A 16,429-nucleotide genomic window follows, 5' to 3' on the forward strand; every position below is an offset into this window, starting at 1 on the left:
CTTTTCTGTGATTATGAATTTGATCCTGGCAACTTGGTAGTCCTTAATAAAACTAAAATTCTGTCTTATTTGGCCCTTTCCAAGTACCCAGAACTTCCTTTTTTCCTGTTCCATGCATGGGTCATAAAAATCAACCCTTCCTTGAGGCAGAGGCTTACAACCAGACCCTGAGGCTGTGTGACGCCTCATTGGGCTTGGTAGAGGTCACACAACAAGTGAGATTTCTGGGATGCTAGTGGTTGGTATCCTACGTCTGCTGGGCCTATAGAGGGAGGGAGGAGTATCTCAAGGAATGACAGAAAGGTGTGTTTTCCTGATTGGCTTTTGCCTCCAAACAATGGGGTGAGGACATATCACTTCTAAGGAGACATAGGCGCTCCATCATGAGTTCCACTATAGGTTTCTCCCTCAGGAGAACAATTAACCATCAAGGCAGGATGCTCCCCATTTGGAAGAAGACAGACAGAAAAGCTTTCAACATCCTCTGAGGCTTGCCCTACAACTTTCCAAAATTACTTCCCATAAAGGGATAGGGCAATGTCCCTGAAGGAAGGAGGGCGCACTGACATCGGATCAGACCGCCAGTTCATCATATGTTCCACAGCAAATATTCATTCATTCATTCATTCATTCATTCATTCATTCATTTATTTGTTCATTCATTGTGTCAGTCATTCTGTTTCTCTCCCACCACAATCCTTCACTCTTCACTGAAGAAAAATGTGCCTACAATGTCCCTAGTGGCCCCTGCCCATGAACCAATTTTCCAGATAACACATTTGGTGCTTCCAGAGAACGATAGCAGGATTCTTTTGGATTTAGTTCTTTGAACTCAATTCTCTATGTCATGACAGTCACAGAAACGTTGGCAGACTGCTGCCTCCCAGAGCACCCAACTGCCATGCAGTATGTTTACCTCTTCTGCACTTGAGTGGTCATGGGTTCTTTTCTTTTGTTGGGATCCCTATTCTGCAGTTGTGCATTGTTTCTCCTTCAGTGAGCCATAGACATCATTAAATTCACTAAGGTCCTATTGTGCTATACAAAGACCCTGGAAGAATAGCTAAGTGAGTCTTCACATATTACTGAGAACTTGAGAGCTTGGAATAGCTGGCAGGACTCAGGAAAGCAGCCAAGATTTTCTTGCAGATTGCCCTCTCTAGACATGAGGAGACTCAAGCTGTATTGCAAGGGCAGAAGAGCAGGGCCTCCTTGTGGACACCTAGGAAGATACCAAGGTCAAAGATCCCACTGTACTCAGGGTGTGCCCAAGAGTAGTGATATTAGTCCCTGAGAATCCTTTTACATGGGTCCAGGTTTAGCCCTCATAGAGGATGACATAGGGACACTCAGGAAGAAGTACAGGGTTACACTGAAAATAAAGGGAGGAAGCCTGCCCTGAAATGCTGTCTCTTAGCACTTGTAGGACAAGAGGGAGGAGGGATTACTTAGAGTCAGTGAGTGTTTAGGACTGAGCTGGGCACTTCAACTTCTGGGTTTCAGTATAAACACAGATACTCAGAGACATTCTCTAACTTTTATGTTCATAGTCCACCATAAAGAGATCATTGACATTGCCCTACGAATTTCAAGGGAGAAAAGCAAGCATTTTTGAAGAGTAATGTACATTCTAAAAAGTGCAGGTTCTGATCAGTGTCTAAGAGAGGTCACACAACAAATGAGATTTCTGGGTCTCCTCATTCAGCAGCCTGCTGCCCCCTTTGATCTCCTGAATCAATTATTCCTCCCATTGCATCTTCCCAATTCTCTTTTAAAGACTCCATGCTGTCTCTGGACAAATCTCTATTACCATATTGTCTACTGCGTTCAGGAGGCTGCTCATACTCCAGTATGAGATGGATATGACTTAAAATGCTATTTTAATCAGTTATGATGTGTACATGATATGCTAGGATGTAAGCCTGGGAACACTGCTTTTTCAAAGAGAATCTGTACTTTTCCCTAGCTAGAGTCTGACTTATGTCCACAATAGAAATCACTTTGTCTGTGGTAGGCTAGTTTTGTAGACTGAACCACTTTTTAATCTCTATAGGACTCCTTCTGAGTGTGGGTGGGCTTTGTTCAGGCATCTTTTTCCCTCAGGTTTTCTCCAGGGACCAGAGGAAAATGCATTTGCAATTAGTACTCATCAGGTGACACATGAGCCGATGCCCAGGGACATCCCTCTCTGGACTACAGAGGCTGTCCTTCTCTTGGTTTTCATATGACGGGGGCTTCATTCTATCAGCACTTCAGTGCATGCTAAACTCACAAGCTACAGACAGGAGGCCTGTCTCTAAACACAATTCCTAGGTGTGAAACGGTTTGCCATTTCAATCTTTGGAAGAATCAAGATGGAACTCTTTTGAACTGCAAGAGGTAAAACAACCCTGAGAGTCCTGCCTTCATTCTATCCTCTGCAGTTTGCAAACAGATTGCAAGCACCTTATTGCCAAAACGGCAAGGGATCTGCTCCTGAACTTTGCTGCGGCTCGCATAAGGCACAGCCACAGAGTGACACTGGGAGGCCTCACTGTATCTAGGGCTCCCATTCATGAGACAGCAGAAGAAAATGTTAAGCATGGAGACAGTTTTCCCCATGACATTTCTTCAGATAGGTGTGGTTATAAACACAGCAGCCTGAACAGGCATGAACAGAATCAGTGCTTCTTAAATTAATGGGAAAAATTGAAAGAGAAAAAATTGTGGGGATAGAAAATGTATGGTCATGGACAAAGTCTTTGTGAAGGCCTTCAGCCTAGCCCACATTTATGGTATGATCCAGTAGTATTAAGTATGTCTCCATTATTTTCTCATACTGTCACTTCTGCACATATGATATGTGTGTAATAGAAGTCACAGCATGTGGAATGCTGAGGTGATGTGGGCTGCATAGTTCTCACTTGGAATAGTCTGTGACTTTTCCTCACTCATCTTTGGTTTCTCAATATCTTCTAGCAGATGCCTTCTCTGGGGCAACTGTCAAAATTGGTACATGAGAGGGTTTATCTGGCAAGGTAAGGGACATGGAACTTTGTTAGGATGTTGTCCTGCAGCTCACCCTGTTCCCTATACAGAGGATGTGCCCTGTTCTCTTATCCCAGAGAGCTTCCTGCTCAGACTGCACTCAACATTACCATTGCATGACTCCCTCAGGACAATGTCTGGGGCCCAGAAGGGTTCAGGTTCACAAGTTACGGCTCTAGCCTTTGGGAAGGACAAAGTCAAACACTTGATACTGCTGTCTACATAAGCAGCTGGTTTGGGCTTTGTTTGGGGGTTGGGGATAGGATTGAATGCTACTGCAGTCTCTTCAGATAGTTTCTGTTCCCTTTCCTCACACAGTTAGCAAGGTTCTTCTGCCAGGATTAATATTCATTTACTTTTTTTAAGAAAACAGATGTTCTCATGGCACAACCCTTGAAGGTTGAATTCAGAGATACTGGAGAACAACAATATCAAAACAATGTAGTAAGATGCTTCTCTGTGCCTTCCTCGCAATATATTTATGCTTTTCAGGTCCCTGCAAGGCCATGGTAGGATAATTTACAGAGTCAAGCCTTCACAGCTATACAGGAAAGCAGCATGTACTGAATGCCTAGGTTCTTCTTTCTGAAGAGGATGGCCATCAATTGAGGTTGAGAATTTTCCTTGACCTCTGCTGAGATATACAGGAAAAATCCCAACATATGGACTTGAAATTGAGCTAAAATAGATACATAGGAATCATTTGGTTTCATGGGAAAAAAAAAAAACACGTCTCCCGGGACTATAGGGACCAAACCCCAGTCCAAAGCACAAACATATCCACAGAGTGTTTTCCTTTTTTTTTTTTTCCACTTATAATTCCCTCATGAATGATCCATGAAAACAGGACCTGGAGAGGTGGAGAGTGTCCCTCTCACTACCTCAGCACAGTGCCTGTCTTGACTGTTACCTTCAGAGCCTTTTTCTTCCTAGTGAAAATGATCAGCACCTATGTAGGAGATTGAATTAGGTTGGTCCCCCTAGGGTCATGTGCTTCAATACAATTCCTAGTTGGGACAACAGTTTAGGAAGAATTAGGCAGTATAGTCTGGGGAAGAGCTGTGTCCCTGGGGCTGGGTTTACAGGTATCAAAAGCCCAGGCCATTCCAATTGATTCCCTCTCTGCATCCCACTTGTGGTCCAAGTGAGCTCTCAGCTGTTCTGTTCACAATGGTTTTGATGATCCCAGTAGATACTCAACTTGTAAATGAGTTTAAAGCACACATTCACTTTATACGTTTGCTGCCTGGGTCCTGGTGTATTTTTGCAGCGAATGTAAGGAACATGCAGACCTTAGTAGCTATTGCTTTAGTGGATCCAATGCACTGAAATTTACTCATTCAAAAGTCAAAGCCAGTGGATATTTTAGTGCCCTTTGCTGTTGAGTCTATACCAACATTTGGGAATGCTAAAGGCATGTTATTGTAGGGAAGAGCGATCCACTGTCCTGGACACTTGGAGTACTTATAAATCTCAACAATGAAAAGCATGAGCGGTGATCCTGCTATCAGAGGCTTCAGAAATGCAGCTTATCCAAGCTGAAGCCAGTGCTGGCTGAAGCACATAGAGAACAACTGCCCGAGTAACCCCTTCTTCTAAGTGACCCCACACGCTTTCCTGAGCATGGAGCACCTGTGAAGTCAATGTTGAATAAGATAGACTCAGGTAGACTAATTCTGTGGTCTTTTGCTGATACCACATCTGGGTTACACAGGTATTTGTTTACGTCTTCTCAGGCAATGCCACCTTGGTGCACATATAATGCTTTAATGTGAGAAGATAGAGGAATATTAATAAGAATATTTGATTTTGATCCTGGTAAACAAGTACTATTACCTTCATATATCAGTCTGCAATTTGCAAAATGTATTGATGTTTAATGTCTCAATAAACAATGTCAAGATAGTGGCAATACTTTATGTCTGGCACTATCTGCCCAAATAGAATTCTTTGACTCCTCCTCTTGCAGCAGCCCCTCCTCCATTCTGAGGTCAAAGAAGTTTCCCGCTGGAACATACTGAGTATCTAGCTGGAAAGGATTTGATGTTACTAGGACCTAGAAGAGGTTAATGGTAATAGGATGATGTAGTGTACAATGTCAATGTTGTGATGAACACTCCCATACAAGCATACCATTTCATTTCCTACTGCGTCCTCCCTGCTTTAGAGGACCTAGGTTCTTGGAAGATATGGGTGGGTGGGGGGTTGTGGTTTATCTTCAGAGACTTTTGAAATAACAGAAAAGGAAACAGGAAACAACAGGGAAGCTCTCTCTTATGCCCATTCTGATGAGACACCCAATTTTCTGAGAGGGTGATGAAGGTTTCCTTGTCCAAGTCTTCCTTAGGCGACAGTGGAATTTCCTGTTCTGATGTGCTCATGTGTTCACAGGGGCGGACCCATCTACAGAATACAGGGCACAGGCAGTATCTGCTCCTCCTCTTGGGACAGTGTAGAGCAATGGAAAGCATGGGAGCTCTTCTTGCCCTCCTGTGTCCTGACAGAGTCAGGGCAGCAGGTCCATGCTCTCCTGAAGGCTGGTAAAGGAGGAGGACACAGTTGGGCTCACAGGCCCTTCCGTTGGGTGGAAGACAAGACATGAAGGGGTGTGCAGGAGTCGGGGTGGTGGAGCACCTGGATCCACAGGCTTGGATGAAGTCTTAGAACCATGCTCACATCTTGTGTCTGTTCTTCTAGAGTAGTTAGGGCCCCATCTTTTCCATTTACTTTTTTGGGGATTCCAGTTCCTTGACATGAAACTCCATGATTCAAAGCCTGTCCATAATGTTAGAATCTGGAGAAGTCACAGTCTACATATTAACTTCACATTTCATTGCCCAGGAAAGTCCTTCAATGTTTTCTATGGTGGAACTCAACTTTGGGGAAAATATGAGTGTCTGGGGATTTAGATTTCAATTTGCCAAGAGAAGTGAGTTGCAATGTTATAGGTCCCTGTGACAATATTTGTCTCTTCCATGGTGTTTACTCTCAGTGCCTGTGAACATGTGGTGAGGTAATATAAGAGCATGCCCAAACTGTCCGCATCTGCCTTTTTTGCCATCAAATGGCTCATCTAGTGTGAAGTCTACAGCATAATTCCCTTGGACCCATGCTGCCTTTTCAGGAAGATGCAAAGTCTGCATTGAGGTTCAGGTCATCTCTGTCTATTTCTCATCAACCTCTGACTCGCTGAGGATATTCTGGTGTTTTATGTTTGCATAGACAAAGTCAAGGTTGTTTCAATATTTTATGGCTGTCACTATTGCACAAATATTTTTGCCCCGTCTTCCTGCTTGCGGCCTCCTCCATTATTAGTTCAAGAAGTCCCCTGCTGGAGCACACTCAGTATCTACATGGACCCCCTTTGATGTTAGTAGGCCCTAGAAGAGGCTAATGACTGTAGCATGGTATAGTGAAGAAGGTCAAGAAGTGATGCACCATCTCGTACTTGCCTAGAAACTCATGGGGTTCTGGGTCCTGCTTCTTTCATAAGATCCATATTTTTGAAAGTTATATAGTAGGCTTTCATCTTCACAGACTCCTTAACACAACAGATTCTTGACAGGAAAACCCTGATACTCTTGTCTAGTCCCTTGAAGCACTCAATCCTCTGAGGGTTTACTTAGAGCTCCTTGTCTAAGAATTCCTTATATCGCAGGGCATTTGCTCTTCTGGTATGCTGATGCGGACTCAGTGGGTAGACAAATCTCCAGAATGGAGGGCACAGGCAGTCTCTGTGCTCCTCTTCTTGGGACACTGTAATGTAGTGGCAGGCATGGAAGCACTTCTTGCCACTACTGGCCTTATTGTGTCAGGGCAGGAGGCCCATGCTCTCCTAGGGCTGGATATGGATGAGGCCAAAGTTGGGGTTACTCCCCTTTCTCTTTGGTGGAGGAAGAGAATAAAGGGATGTGCTCATGATTTGGGTGGCATAGGGCATGTAAGCCCAGTAATGACAAAAGTCTTAGACCCATGCTCAAGTGCCCTCTGTTCCTGTTCTTTTAAATTTAAATATGTCCCCCATCGTTTTGCTGTAGTTTTACTTGTTCAAGTATTTAATTTCCTGCAACTATAAAATTCCATACCTCAGAGCATGTCTACAGTTTGAGAATCTGGATAGGTGACAGTCGAGCTAAGTACTTCACATTTCCTCTCATTACACAAAAATGTCTCAATGTTCTCAATGGAGGGCCTCATCTCTGGGCGAACTGTAAGGATTTGGTGGATTAGGTTTCCGGTTGCCAGAAGTGAGTTGCAATGTCATAGGGCCCTGTGACAATCTATTTCTGATTTCTTTCGTGGTCCTTCCACTGAAGAAATTGGACCCTGTGGTGATATAATGGAGTAGTTGGCCCATACTCTACGCATCTGCCTCCATGCCATCCTGTGGCTCTCCTAGTGTGAGCTCTGGAGCATAAAATCCTTGGTCCAATGCTGCCATTTCAGTGAGAGGCAGTGTCTGCATTGATGGGCTGGTGAGGTCTATGAACTTTACATTATCCACTGCATCTTTGTGGATATTCTGGAATTTTATGTGTGGATGGACAGGTTGAATTTTTGTGGCAGTACTTTATTGATGCCCATAAGTGTCCAAGTATTTTCTATGATCTTCCTTCTGCAACATGCCCCCCTTCCACTCTTTGGTCAAGGACGTTTTCTTCTAGAGCATTCTCAGAAAGTAGATGGATCTGAATTGACGTTCCTAGAACCTGATAGAGGCTCTTGATATTAGAATGGAATAGTGTTTTCATAGTTTATATTTGTGACTGGATCCTTCCAATGAGATATTTGATGACCTCTATAGTTTTATAATCACTAAGGCCTGTGTTTTTATGTGGCAGGCAGGATTCATGATCTCAAATGCACCCTGGCCAATTGGAAAAAGTATCATGTACTGACTCCTGAGTTGTTTTTTCCTGTGGTGCTGGCCGTAAGGTTAGGTTTCTTGGATGACTACACTATTTAACCCTTGCTTCCCACGCCTTCTTCCTGCTCTATTAATTTTTCAATTATATATGTTCTCATCATTGAACTTTATTCATTTGTCAGACAGGGTCCCTCAGAACTGGACATAATGTAAAGATTCTATCAGATACTCCTATCTCTACACAAATATCTCCAAGTCACTACCTGACATACCCCTACCTAACTTTGTAAGAAACTGGGGATAATTCTACCCTGATTTAATCAGACTGAATTTTCCTATCTTCTACTGTCTTTACAGTTCATCTGAATGGTTTAGAGAGATGTCAATTTTGAGATATTGGTTCTGGGCCCCAAGACTATTTTTCTTCCACTTAAGAATTTTAGAGGCAGTCAAGGGATGCAATTGCTCAGAGTTACTCTATGTCCTCGGAGGAAGGCAGGTTTCGAGAGATGCCCTCTATTTGCGTAGGAACGTAATTGCAGATAGACAGTTTATGTTCAAAAAAGATGGCAGTTGACATCAGATTCCATATGTACAGGGAGGTAGGCAGTTGGAGAGAGATTCTCATTGTACAATAAAAAGGCATTTGGAGAGAAATGCCAATGTACAGATAGGATGGCAGTTGGTGTCAATATTGTATGTTCTGAAGCTCTTCTCAAACAGCTGGGCTCATCCAGAGGTCCAGTGGTGACTCCTGGATTGTTGCTAAGTTTGTCTCACCAATGGAGGCATCGACCAAGGAGATGGGAAAATACCCATGGAGAACTGCCACATAGTAAAAGACTTACTCCCACTTTTAGGAGCTAAGTGCCCTCTGTATTCAGATATTCCTAAATTAACCCTCCTAATACACATAACCTGCTTTAGAAATCCTTCCATGTTCCTGTAGAATGTTTTCCATTAGACAGACACTGGGACCCCTGAAGACCTCAGGGAATATACAGGTCTGATTTTCCTTGCCTGAGTTTAAGGGACTCAAAATGTATTGAGTAAAGTTCACTGACAATTCTGACCACTCATTTCCAAACATTTGAATACATGAACCGACTCTTTATGGAACCATAATATAAATGATGTTCATTTTGAACCACATCCACCCTAGGCAAGCTGGGGCCTCCCTTACTCCAGCAGAAATAGGCTTTAGGGGTTGCTGGACAAGGCAACATCTAGTGCTCCTGTTCTCCATGGGGCCAAATGGCTGCATCCTTTATGGAGCATGAGCTGAGGCCACAGTATCTCAGCTCCACGTCTCAGGTTACTGCCTTACCTACTCCACCCCAGTGTACTTTACGTAGCCTTGTTAGAACTGAGAATGGAGAGACACAACAGTAAAGAATGGCAACTGCAGACCTCAGCCCCTGTGAACAGGGCCCATTAGGAATAGAAGGGTAAACTTGGTGGACAGACACAGATGGCTCAGCAGAGTGTTTACTTTCCTCCTGCCATTTCGGTCACAGTGAAGAGAAGGTGACTGAGGGAGGACAACAACAGGTGAGCTAGGGATATTTCTCAACAACAACAACGACAACGACAACAACAACAACGACAACAACAACAACAACAACGACAATGACAATGACAACAACAACAACAACAACAACAGCAGCAAGTGACTTTGTGATAGGCAGAGGACTCTGAAAGTATGGCAAGGCCTGTCTGCTGAGGCTAGGGAACATGTAGTGGCTCTGGCATCTTCTCAGCTGGCTGAAGAAACAGGATATGGTTAATTGAGGAGAGAACAGAGTTCATGCAAGAAAGATCCAAATCCTCCTGGACTGGGACAGGAAATAAAGCTTGAAATGTGACCATCGGTGCCTGTGATGAGACTGAAAAGACAATGAGAGCTAACTGTCCCTAGAGAGGAGAGCAGAGTATGTGTGTCTGTCTGGCAAAATGTCCAGCAGCCTTCTATGTTGGGAGAGGGGATTACTGGAAAGACAGAATAAAACTCTCAGAGACAAAGGTTACCTCTACTGGGCATATACACAAAAGTCCCCTACATATAGCAAGGACACATGTTCCACTATATTGATAAATCCCTTATTTGTAACAGCCAAGCTGGAAACAAACCAAAAGTCCCTCAGTAGCAGAATGGATGCAGAAAATGTGGTCCATTTACACAGTAGAATACTAGTCAGTTATTAAATACAATGACTTCATAAAATCTCAGGCAAATGGATGGAGCTAGAAAATATCATGCTGAGTGAGGTAACCCAGTCACAAAAAAAAAAAAAACCCACACACTTTGTACTCACTGAATAGAGGATATTATCCAAAAAGCTCACAATAGCCATGATAAAACCCACAGACCATATGGAGCTAAGGAGGAAGGAAGAACAGGGTGTGGATGTTTCAGTTCTGCATTGAGGAGGTTACAGGATTATTGCAGGAGGTGGAGGAATAAGGGGACCAGGGAGGGAGACAGGAGGAGGAGGAAATAAGGGGGCAATATAAGATAGTGGAGGAGATGGTAAAGAGGAAGAGAGGTTTAGGAAATAGATAAAAATATGTAACAGGGATTACAAACTGGAGATGGCCACCAGAGGGTCCCACAGACCAGGAAATGAGAGGCTCCTAGGACCCACTGAGAATGGCTTTAGCCTAAATGTGCAGAGAAGAGGGACATAGATCCTGAAGAGACCACCTCCAGTATATAGGCACAGTCCCCAATGGAGGACTGAGCCTGCCCATCTCAAAAGTATTTTACCCAGAAATGTTCCTGTCCAAAGGAAAAACAAGGACAAAAAATGGAGCAGAGACTGAAGGAAGGGTCCTCAAGGAACTTTCCTACCTGGGAATCCACACTGTGTGCAGACACCAAACCTGAAACTGTTGTCTTTGTCATGAGGCGCTTGATAACAGAATCCTGGTTTGACTGATTCTTGGGAGACCTGGTTATCAACTAAGCAATGCAGATGTGGAAGCTTGGAGCTAACCATCAGACTGAACTCAGGGACCCTGGTGGAGCAGCTGTCGCAGGGACTACAGAAGGAGAGGGTTATTGTAACCCAATAGGAAGAAAAACATTGGCCTAACTAACAACCCAGAAGCCCCTGAGTCTTAATCACTGAACAAGGTGTGTACAGGGAGAGATCCACGGCTCCAAATACCTATTTATCAGAGAAAAGAATTGACTGACAGCAAGGGGAGGGTAGCCCCTTGGTCTTCTAGAGGTTTGATTCCCCCAGCACAGGGGTAAACTGGAGAAGTGGGAGGGGGTAGGGGGGTGGGCGAGCACCTACATATAGACATAGCAGAGGGCTGTGAGGGCAGATGTGGGATGGGGCTTATGGAAGGGTAACCTGGATGTGAGATAGCATTTGACATGTGAATGAATAGAATGCTTACTAAATAAAAGAAATTAAACAAAGAACAAAATGGTTAGGGCTGCTCAGTCCATACTACACGAGTCTCCAGGTTCTCCTGGACTTGACAATAGTCTATAGAATCATGGGGAACAAAGTTCCAAGCCCACAGAGACAATGCCTTATATATATTCAATATTACTTAGCATCTCGAGGCTCATCTATTCCTTCCTGTTCCTTCCTCTAACATTAACAAACATTGATCCCCTCAACATGAGCTTCAAGTGTGTCCCTCATAACCTTCCATGTATCAGCAAATCAGGAAATCTGCTAGTAGACCCCGGTCTCACTTGACTCTACCGGACAGTCAGGCATTCATAAAAGAAGGCAAAATGACTTCCCACAAGGAAGATGGGTCTTACCTCAGAAAAGGCACAAAGTTCCTACTGAGACAGCATCTTGTATCGAGACAGAAAGCTAAACCAGAGCTGGGCACTATGGTAACAATCAGTCTTGGGGTATGAGATGCCCTCTTGGGTTCTGAGAATACATTCTCACCCACTAATCTGTGTCCTATCCCTTCTCCAACTTTCATGACCCCCTGGATGTCACTATGGAGTTACCACTTGGAATGGTTGCTTTAGGTTAAGGATCCAAGCCAGGGTGAAGACCAGAATACAAAGCAAATCATGGCTTCCTACTTCTCTATATACAGAGACAGATGGAGATGTTTTCCAAATAATCTAGCAAAAGAAGACAAAGCCCAAGCAGTCCATATGGTTACTGACCCTATGGATGCCTTAGCAGGTAGAGCCCAATCCACTGAGCCCTTGCAGTCACGTGGATAGAATACCTACAGGCCCAAGTCTTCAGAGGGTAAACCCTTCACTCAGACTCTGTTCTACTCAAAAATAGAGTAGAACAAAGCCCCTGTAAGATGGCCTTCTGAGTGAGTGCAGCCCTATTGGGGTGAACCACACCAGGTGTCTGTGAGTCATGAAACTGTTTCAAGGTGACAGGCACAGTAGATCTCTGGATCCAGTCTCACAACCATCTCATACTTAGAATATCCCATCAGCACCTGCTCTACCTGAGTTGTTGTCTTGGGATTTAGAACATCTGGTGGGAAAAGACTAGGTCACCCAGCAAAAGGCTTTAAAAGACAGGGTCTTATGGCTTAGACTTTTTGAAAAAAGCCTTGGTATTAACATCATGGAGGGAGCAATAGGCAATCCCCAGACCAGTGGCTTATATCAACACTTCGTAGATTGAGGACCTGGGAGAATTCAAATCATGCCAAGCCAACAAGTTAGAGGATCCCTATGAAAAGCTACCAGAAGCATTGTCCTCTTAAACAGGCAGAGGCACACACACCTTTTCCTTGACAAACATGACAGCATGTCAGTCTTGTACCAGTGTGCATATACCTAGGGAGGAAGTATTCTACCTCTTCAGATCCCATGTTGCATGAGGTACAAATAAAGGGGTCTGACTTTTCCACCTGGAGCCACCAAAGAGATATTCACTGAGAAGTCCTGTTGCTCCCAAACAAGCTGAAGCTGAACTCCTAGTGTCCATCTGGATGTGCTTATCTCCAAGGTCCAGCAGCTGGAACTTAAGTGATATGGCCTGGGAAAGAACCGAGAATGCACCTTGCTTGTCCTGGCTCAGATGTAATGATGATACAGTATCTCATGGTGGGAAAAGCAGGGTATCAGCAGAAAAAGCAACTGATTTCCCTGTGTTCATGGTCAGGAATCCCAGGCAGTGGATGGTTGAGAATCTTGTTGCTTTCACAGTTTGATGCAGCTGGAAATGCACCCCGAGGAAATGTTCCAAAAATCATGCCGTGCGGACCTTATGTTCCTTAGAGAAAAACATCTCAAAAGCACTCACAGATACTTGCCCAAATGTTTGCACCTAAGCGCCTGTCACAGCCACAAAGAAGGTTGATTTCTGGGAAGGTAAGGAGCCCATAGAAAGAAGTACTTTACGTTCAGAAAGTTCATTGTTTGATCAAGACAAATGCTGACCAAAAAAGGAGCTGGGAGGACACAGAGCACAGAGCTTGGAAACTGCGTGTGTTTGTCTGTACTTGCATGGCAAATGGAGGGGCACTATTGGAGGTGTGTGCTTGTTTGAATATGTGTGTCACTGTATGCGTGTGTTTGGAGATTCTCCTCCTATCTGCCTGGAAGGAGTTTTCCGTTTGCCTTTGGAGCATGATGTACAACACTCAGCACCTCAACTGCGCTGCCTGTCTAGAAGCTGCCTAACTTCCCACCATAATGATTTGGATGGAAACTCACAACCATTGAGCCAGCCACAAGAAAATATTGTACATGACAAGGCAGTAATATATTACCTTTGTCATGGCGTGTTTTCACAGTAGTAGAAATTCTAACAGAAATTGCAGGGGAAGTAAGCATCATCTCTTTCCAAGGGAAGAAATTATTGAGAGATGCAGAGTGGATCACAAGTAGAAGGCTGCTCTGTCGCTCTCTCTCCTTTGCACACAGTTGGGGGACTGGCAGACCTGAGTAGCTCACACTGAAAAATACCAGGAAACTCCCCAGTGCATCCAAGTAGGGAGAAGACAGGGCTGAGGAGAGCAAGGAGATGCTGCCAACGCAAGCAAGAGGAAAAGTAGAAAGGAGAAGCCAAAATCGAAGACAGAAGAAGCAATGAAAGGAATGGAAAAGACTTGTTCCTCCAGAGCAAAAGCAGTGAAAGAGAAAGGGCCTTCTGAAGTTGATGTGTGTTCTGCTAAATCCAACAAGGCCAAGAAGGAGGATGAGCCTCAAGACCACAATGCTTGTAAAAGCAAAACATCCCAGAAGAAAAGGAGTCCCTTGAGAAGAAAACAGCCAATGGGAAAAAAACAGAGATAAAAACCAGGAAGTTTCTGAAGCAGAGGCAGACATGCCCAAGCCCAAGGAGAAGAAAGGGAAAGAAGTTAATGAGACAAGGGAGAGAAGAGCCCAGGCTCAAGAATGTCCTCTCCCATTCCGAACCAAACTCCAACTCCAGGGATGCTCCTGGGGAAGAAAATAGTAATGAGATAGAAAAGGAAATACTCATGGAGAAGAAAGGATTCTCTCTAATTTTCCCATACCCGAAGAGACCGTCAAGCTTCTCAAAGCTCAAAGCTTGAGGGGTTTACTTCCCGTTTTTTCTAAAAACCAAGACATTCCGTCATGTATACAGTGAGACAGACTTCATTGCCCAGGCATGGACAGTAAGCAGGAAGACCTTCTCCCTTGCCGTCCCTTTGATTGGGTAACTTAAAGGTGGACTTCAAGAGAGGAATAGAGGCCAAGCCAATCAGATACTAGTGCTGCAATTACAAGAGAATTAGCAAATCAAATGACCAAACACTTCAGTGACATCGATAAAAGCTATCAGTGTTTTTTTATGGTGAAACTCCCTATGGTGGTAAACGAGAACAAGTGCAGAGTGGGATTGATATCCTGGTTGGGACCCTAGCTCATATTGAGGATCACTTGCAGAATGGCAAGCTAGATCTCACCAAACTTTAACATGTTGTCCTGGATGAAGATGACCAGATGTTAGATACTGGTTTTGAAGATCAGGTGGAAGAAATTTTATGTATAGCATACAATAACGATTCTGAAGGCAACCCGCAAACATTGCTTTTTCTCTGCAACATGGTCTCATTGGGTATTTAATGTTGCTAAAAATATACAAAACCTACGTATGAACGGGTGGACCTGATTGGAAAAAGACTCAGAAAGCAGCCTTAACTGTGGAGCACAGGAGACAGAGAGGACAGTGGTGAGTGGGGATGTGTTCCAAGGCTACAGTGGTCCTCAAGGGGACATGTTCAACTTCTGTGAATCCACGAATAGTGGCAGGAGCTGTCAAAAAACACATGCATAAAGCAGGAATGCCCAGTACTTACATGGGGACATTCTGCAGAAGCAAAAGGAAATCACCCTGAAAGGTGCTGAAATGGCAATTTTGTGGGTTTACTGGCTGCAAGTGGGTTAGACATCCTGAGGGTGACCTGGTTGTTCATAGATGTACACCAATGGAAATGGAGTCTTTGATCTTTCAAGAAGAACAGGCAGAGCTGGAAGGATAGGGGTTTGAACTGCTTTTACCAAAGAAGAGTACCAGTTACCCCAGGTGGAGCGGAAAGCCAGCACTAAATTTGAACGAATAGGTTTTCCTTCTGAAACAAATAATGAAAGCCTCCAGCAAAGATGCCATCAGACTATTGGACTCTGTGCCCCCACTGCCGTTGGCCATTTCAAGCGGTCAGCTGAGATGCTGACTGAGGAGAAAGGAGCTGTAGAGACCTGGCAGCTGCTCTATCTCCACAGATCAGGGGCCACATCGGTCGACCAGTGCTCCCTGATCCACTGCCCAGCAGCCTTTGAGACCATGATACTGCAGTGCTTTGTTGAGATGTCCAACTGAGCTACGCTTGGAAGGAACTCGAGGAGCAGCTAGGCAAGAATATCGATGCCAAAATGAAGGGGATGGTCTTCCTCAAAGAAAACCGGAAGTTTCTTTTGATGTCTGCACTGAAGCAGACACAGAAACATAGGTGAAGTGGCATGGTTGGAGATGCTGGCAGCTCACCGTGGCCACTGAGGAGCCAGAGCTGAAAGGACCCCCAGAAGGATATCAAGGGGGCAGGGGCAGCAGATGGCAGCCATGGTGATTTCATGGGACAGCAGGGTGGAAGCAGGAACTTCCTGGATCAGGGCAGGGACAGCAAGGAGGAAGTAGAAACTTCAGAGGACAATGACCAAGAGGTGACAACAAAAGGTACCAGATCCACAATCAAAGGCCAGAAGTGGAGTTTATAGTAAAGTATTGGGTCAGTGAGTAGAGCCAAGAAGAAACTCTTCACAATGGGCACCCCAGGGTCCCTCCTGCTCTCAAAGTCCCCAGTGCTTCATTCCTTTTAGATGATTTACCAGCTCCCCTTCCTTGCAGAGAGGCTTCTGACCTGTCTGAGTAACCGTCATTCTGTCTTCCTTTTGGAAAGAAGTAGGAATGGATGAATGAATGAATGAATGAATGAATGAATGAATGAATGAATGCATACATAATGTGAGGAGGACAAAATAATCGATCTGATATTGGACCCTCAATGCACTTCCCAGGTGCTGCTCCTCTAACCAGAGCCTCAGGAGCC

General features: G+C 44.4%; 1 long non-coding RNA gene and 1 pseudogene across 1 annotated transcript in view; one reads left to right on the top strand and one right to left on the bottom strand.

The window, feature by feature from the left end:
- The window catches only part of LOC148004493 (uncharacterized), a 107,113-nt gene that overhangs the window by 13,167 nt on the left and 77,517 nt on the right, over positions 1 to 16,429 (bottom strand). The gene's annotated exons all lie outside the window — the stretch shown is intronic.
- On the top strand, positions 9,149 to 16,031 carry LOC148004495 (nucleolar RNA helicase 2-like; annotated as a pseudogene).

This window comes from Rattus norvegicus, chromosome 7, assembly GCF_021556685.1.
Source record: "Rattus norvegicus strain SHRSP/BbbUtx chromosome 7, alternate assembly SHRSP_T2T, whole genome shotgun sequence".
NCBI classification, from domain to species: domain Eukaryota; kingdom Metazoa; phylum Chordata; class Mammalia; order Rodentia; family Muridae; genus Rattus; species Rattus norvegicus.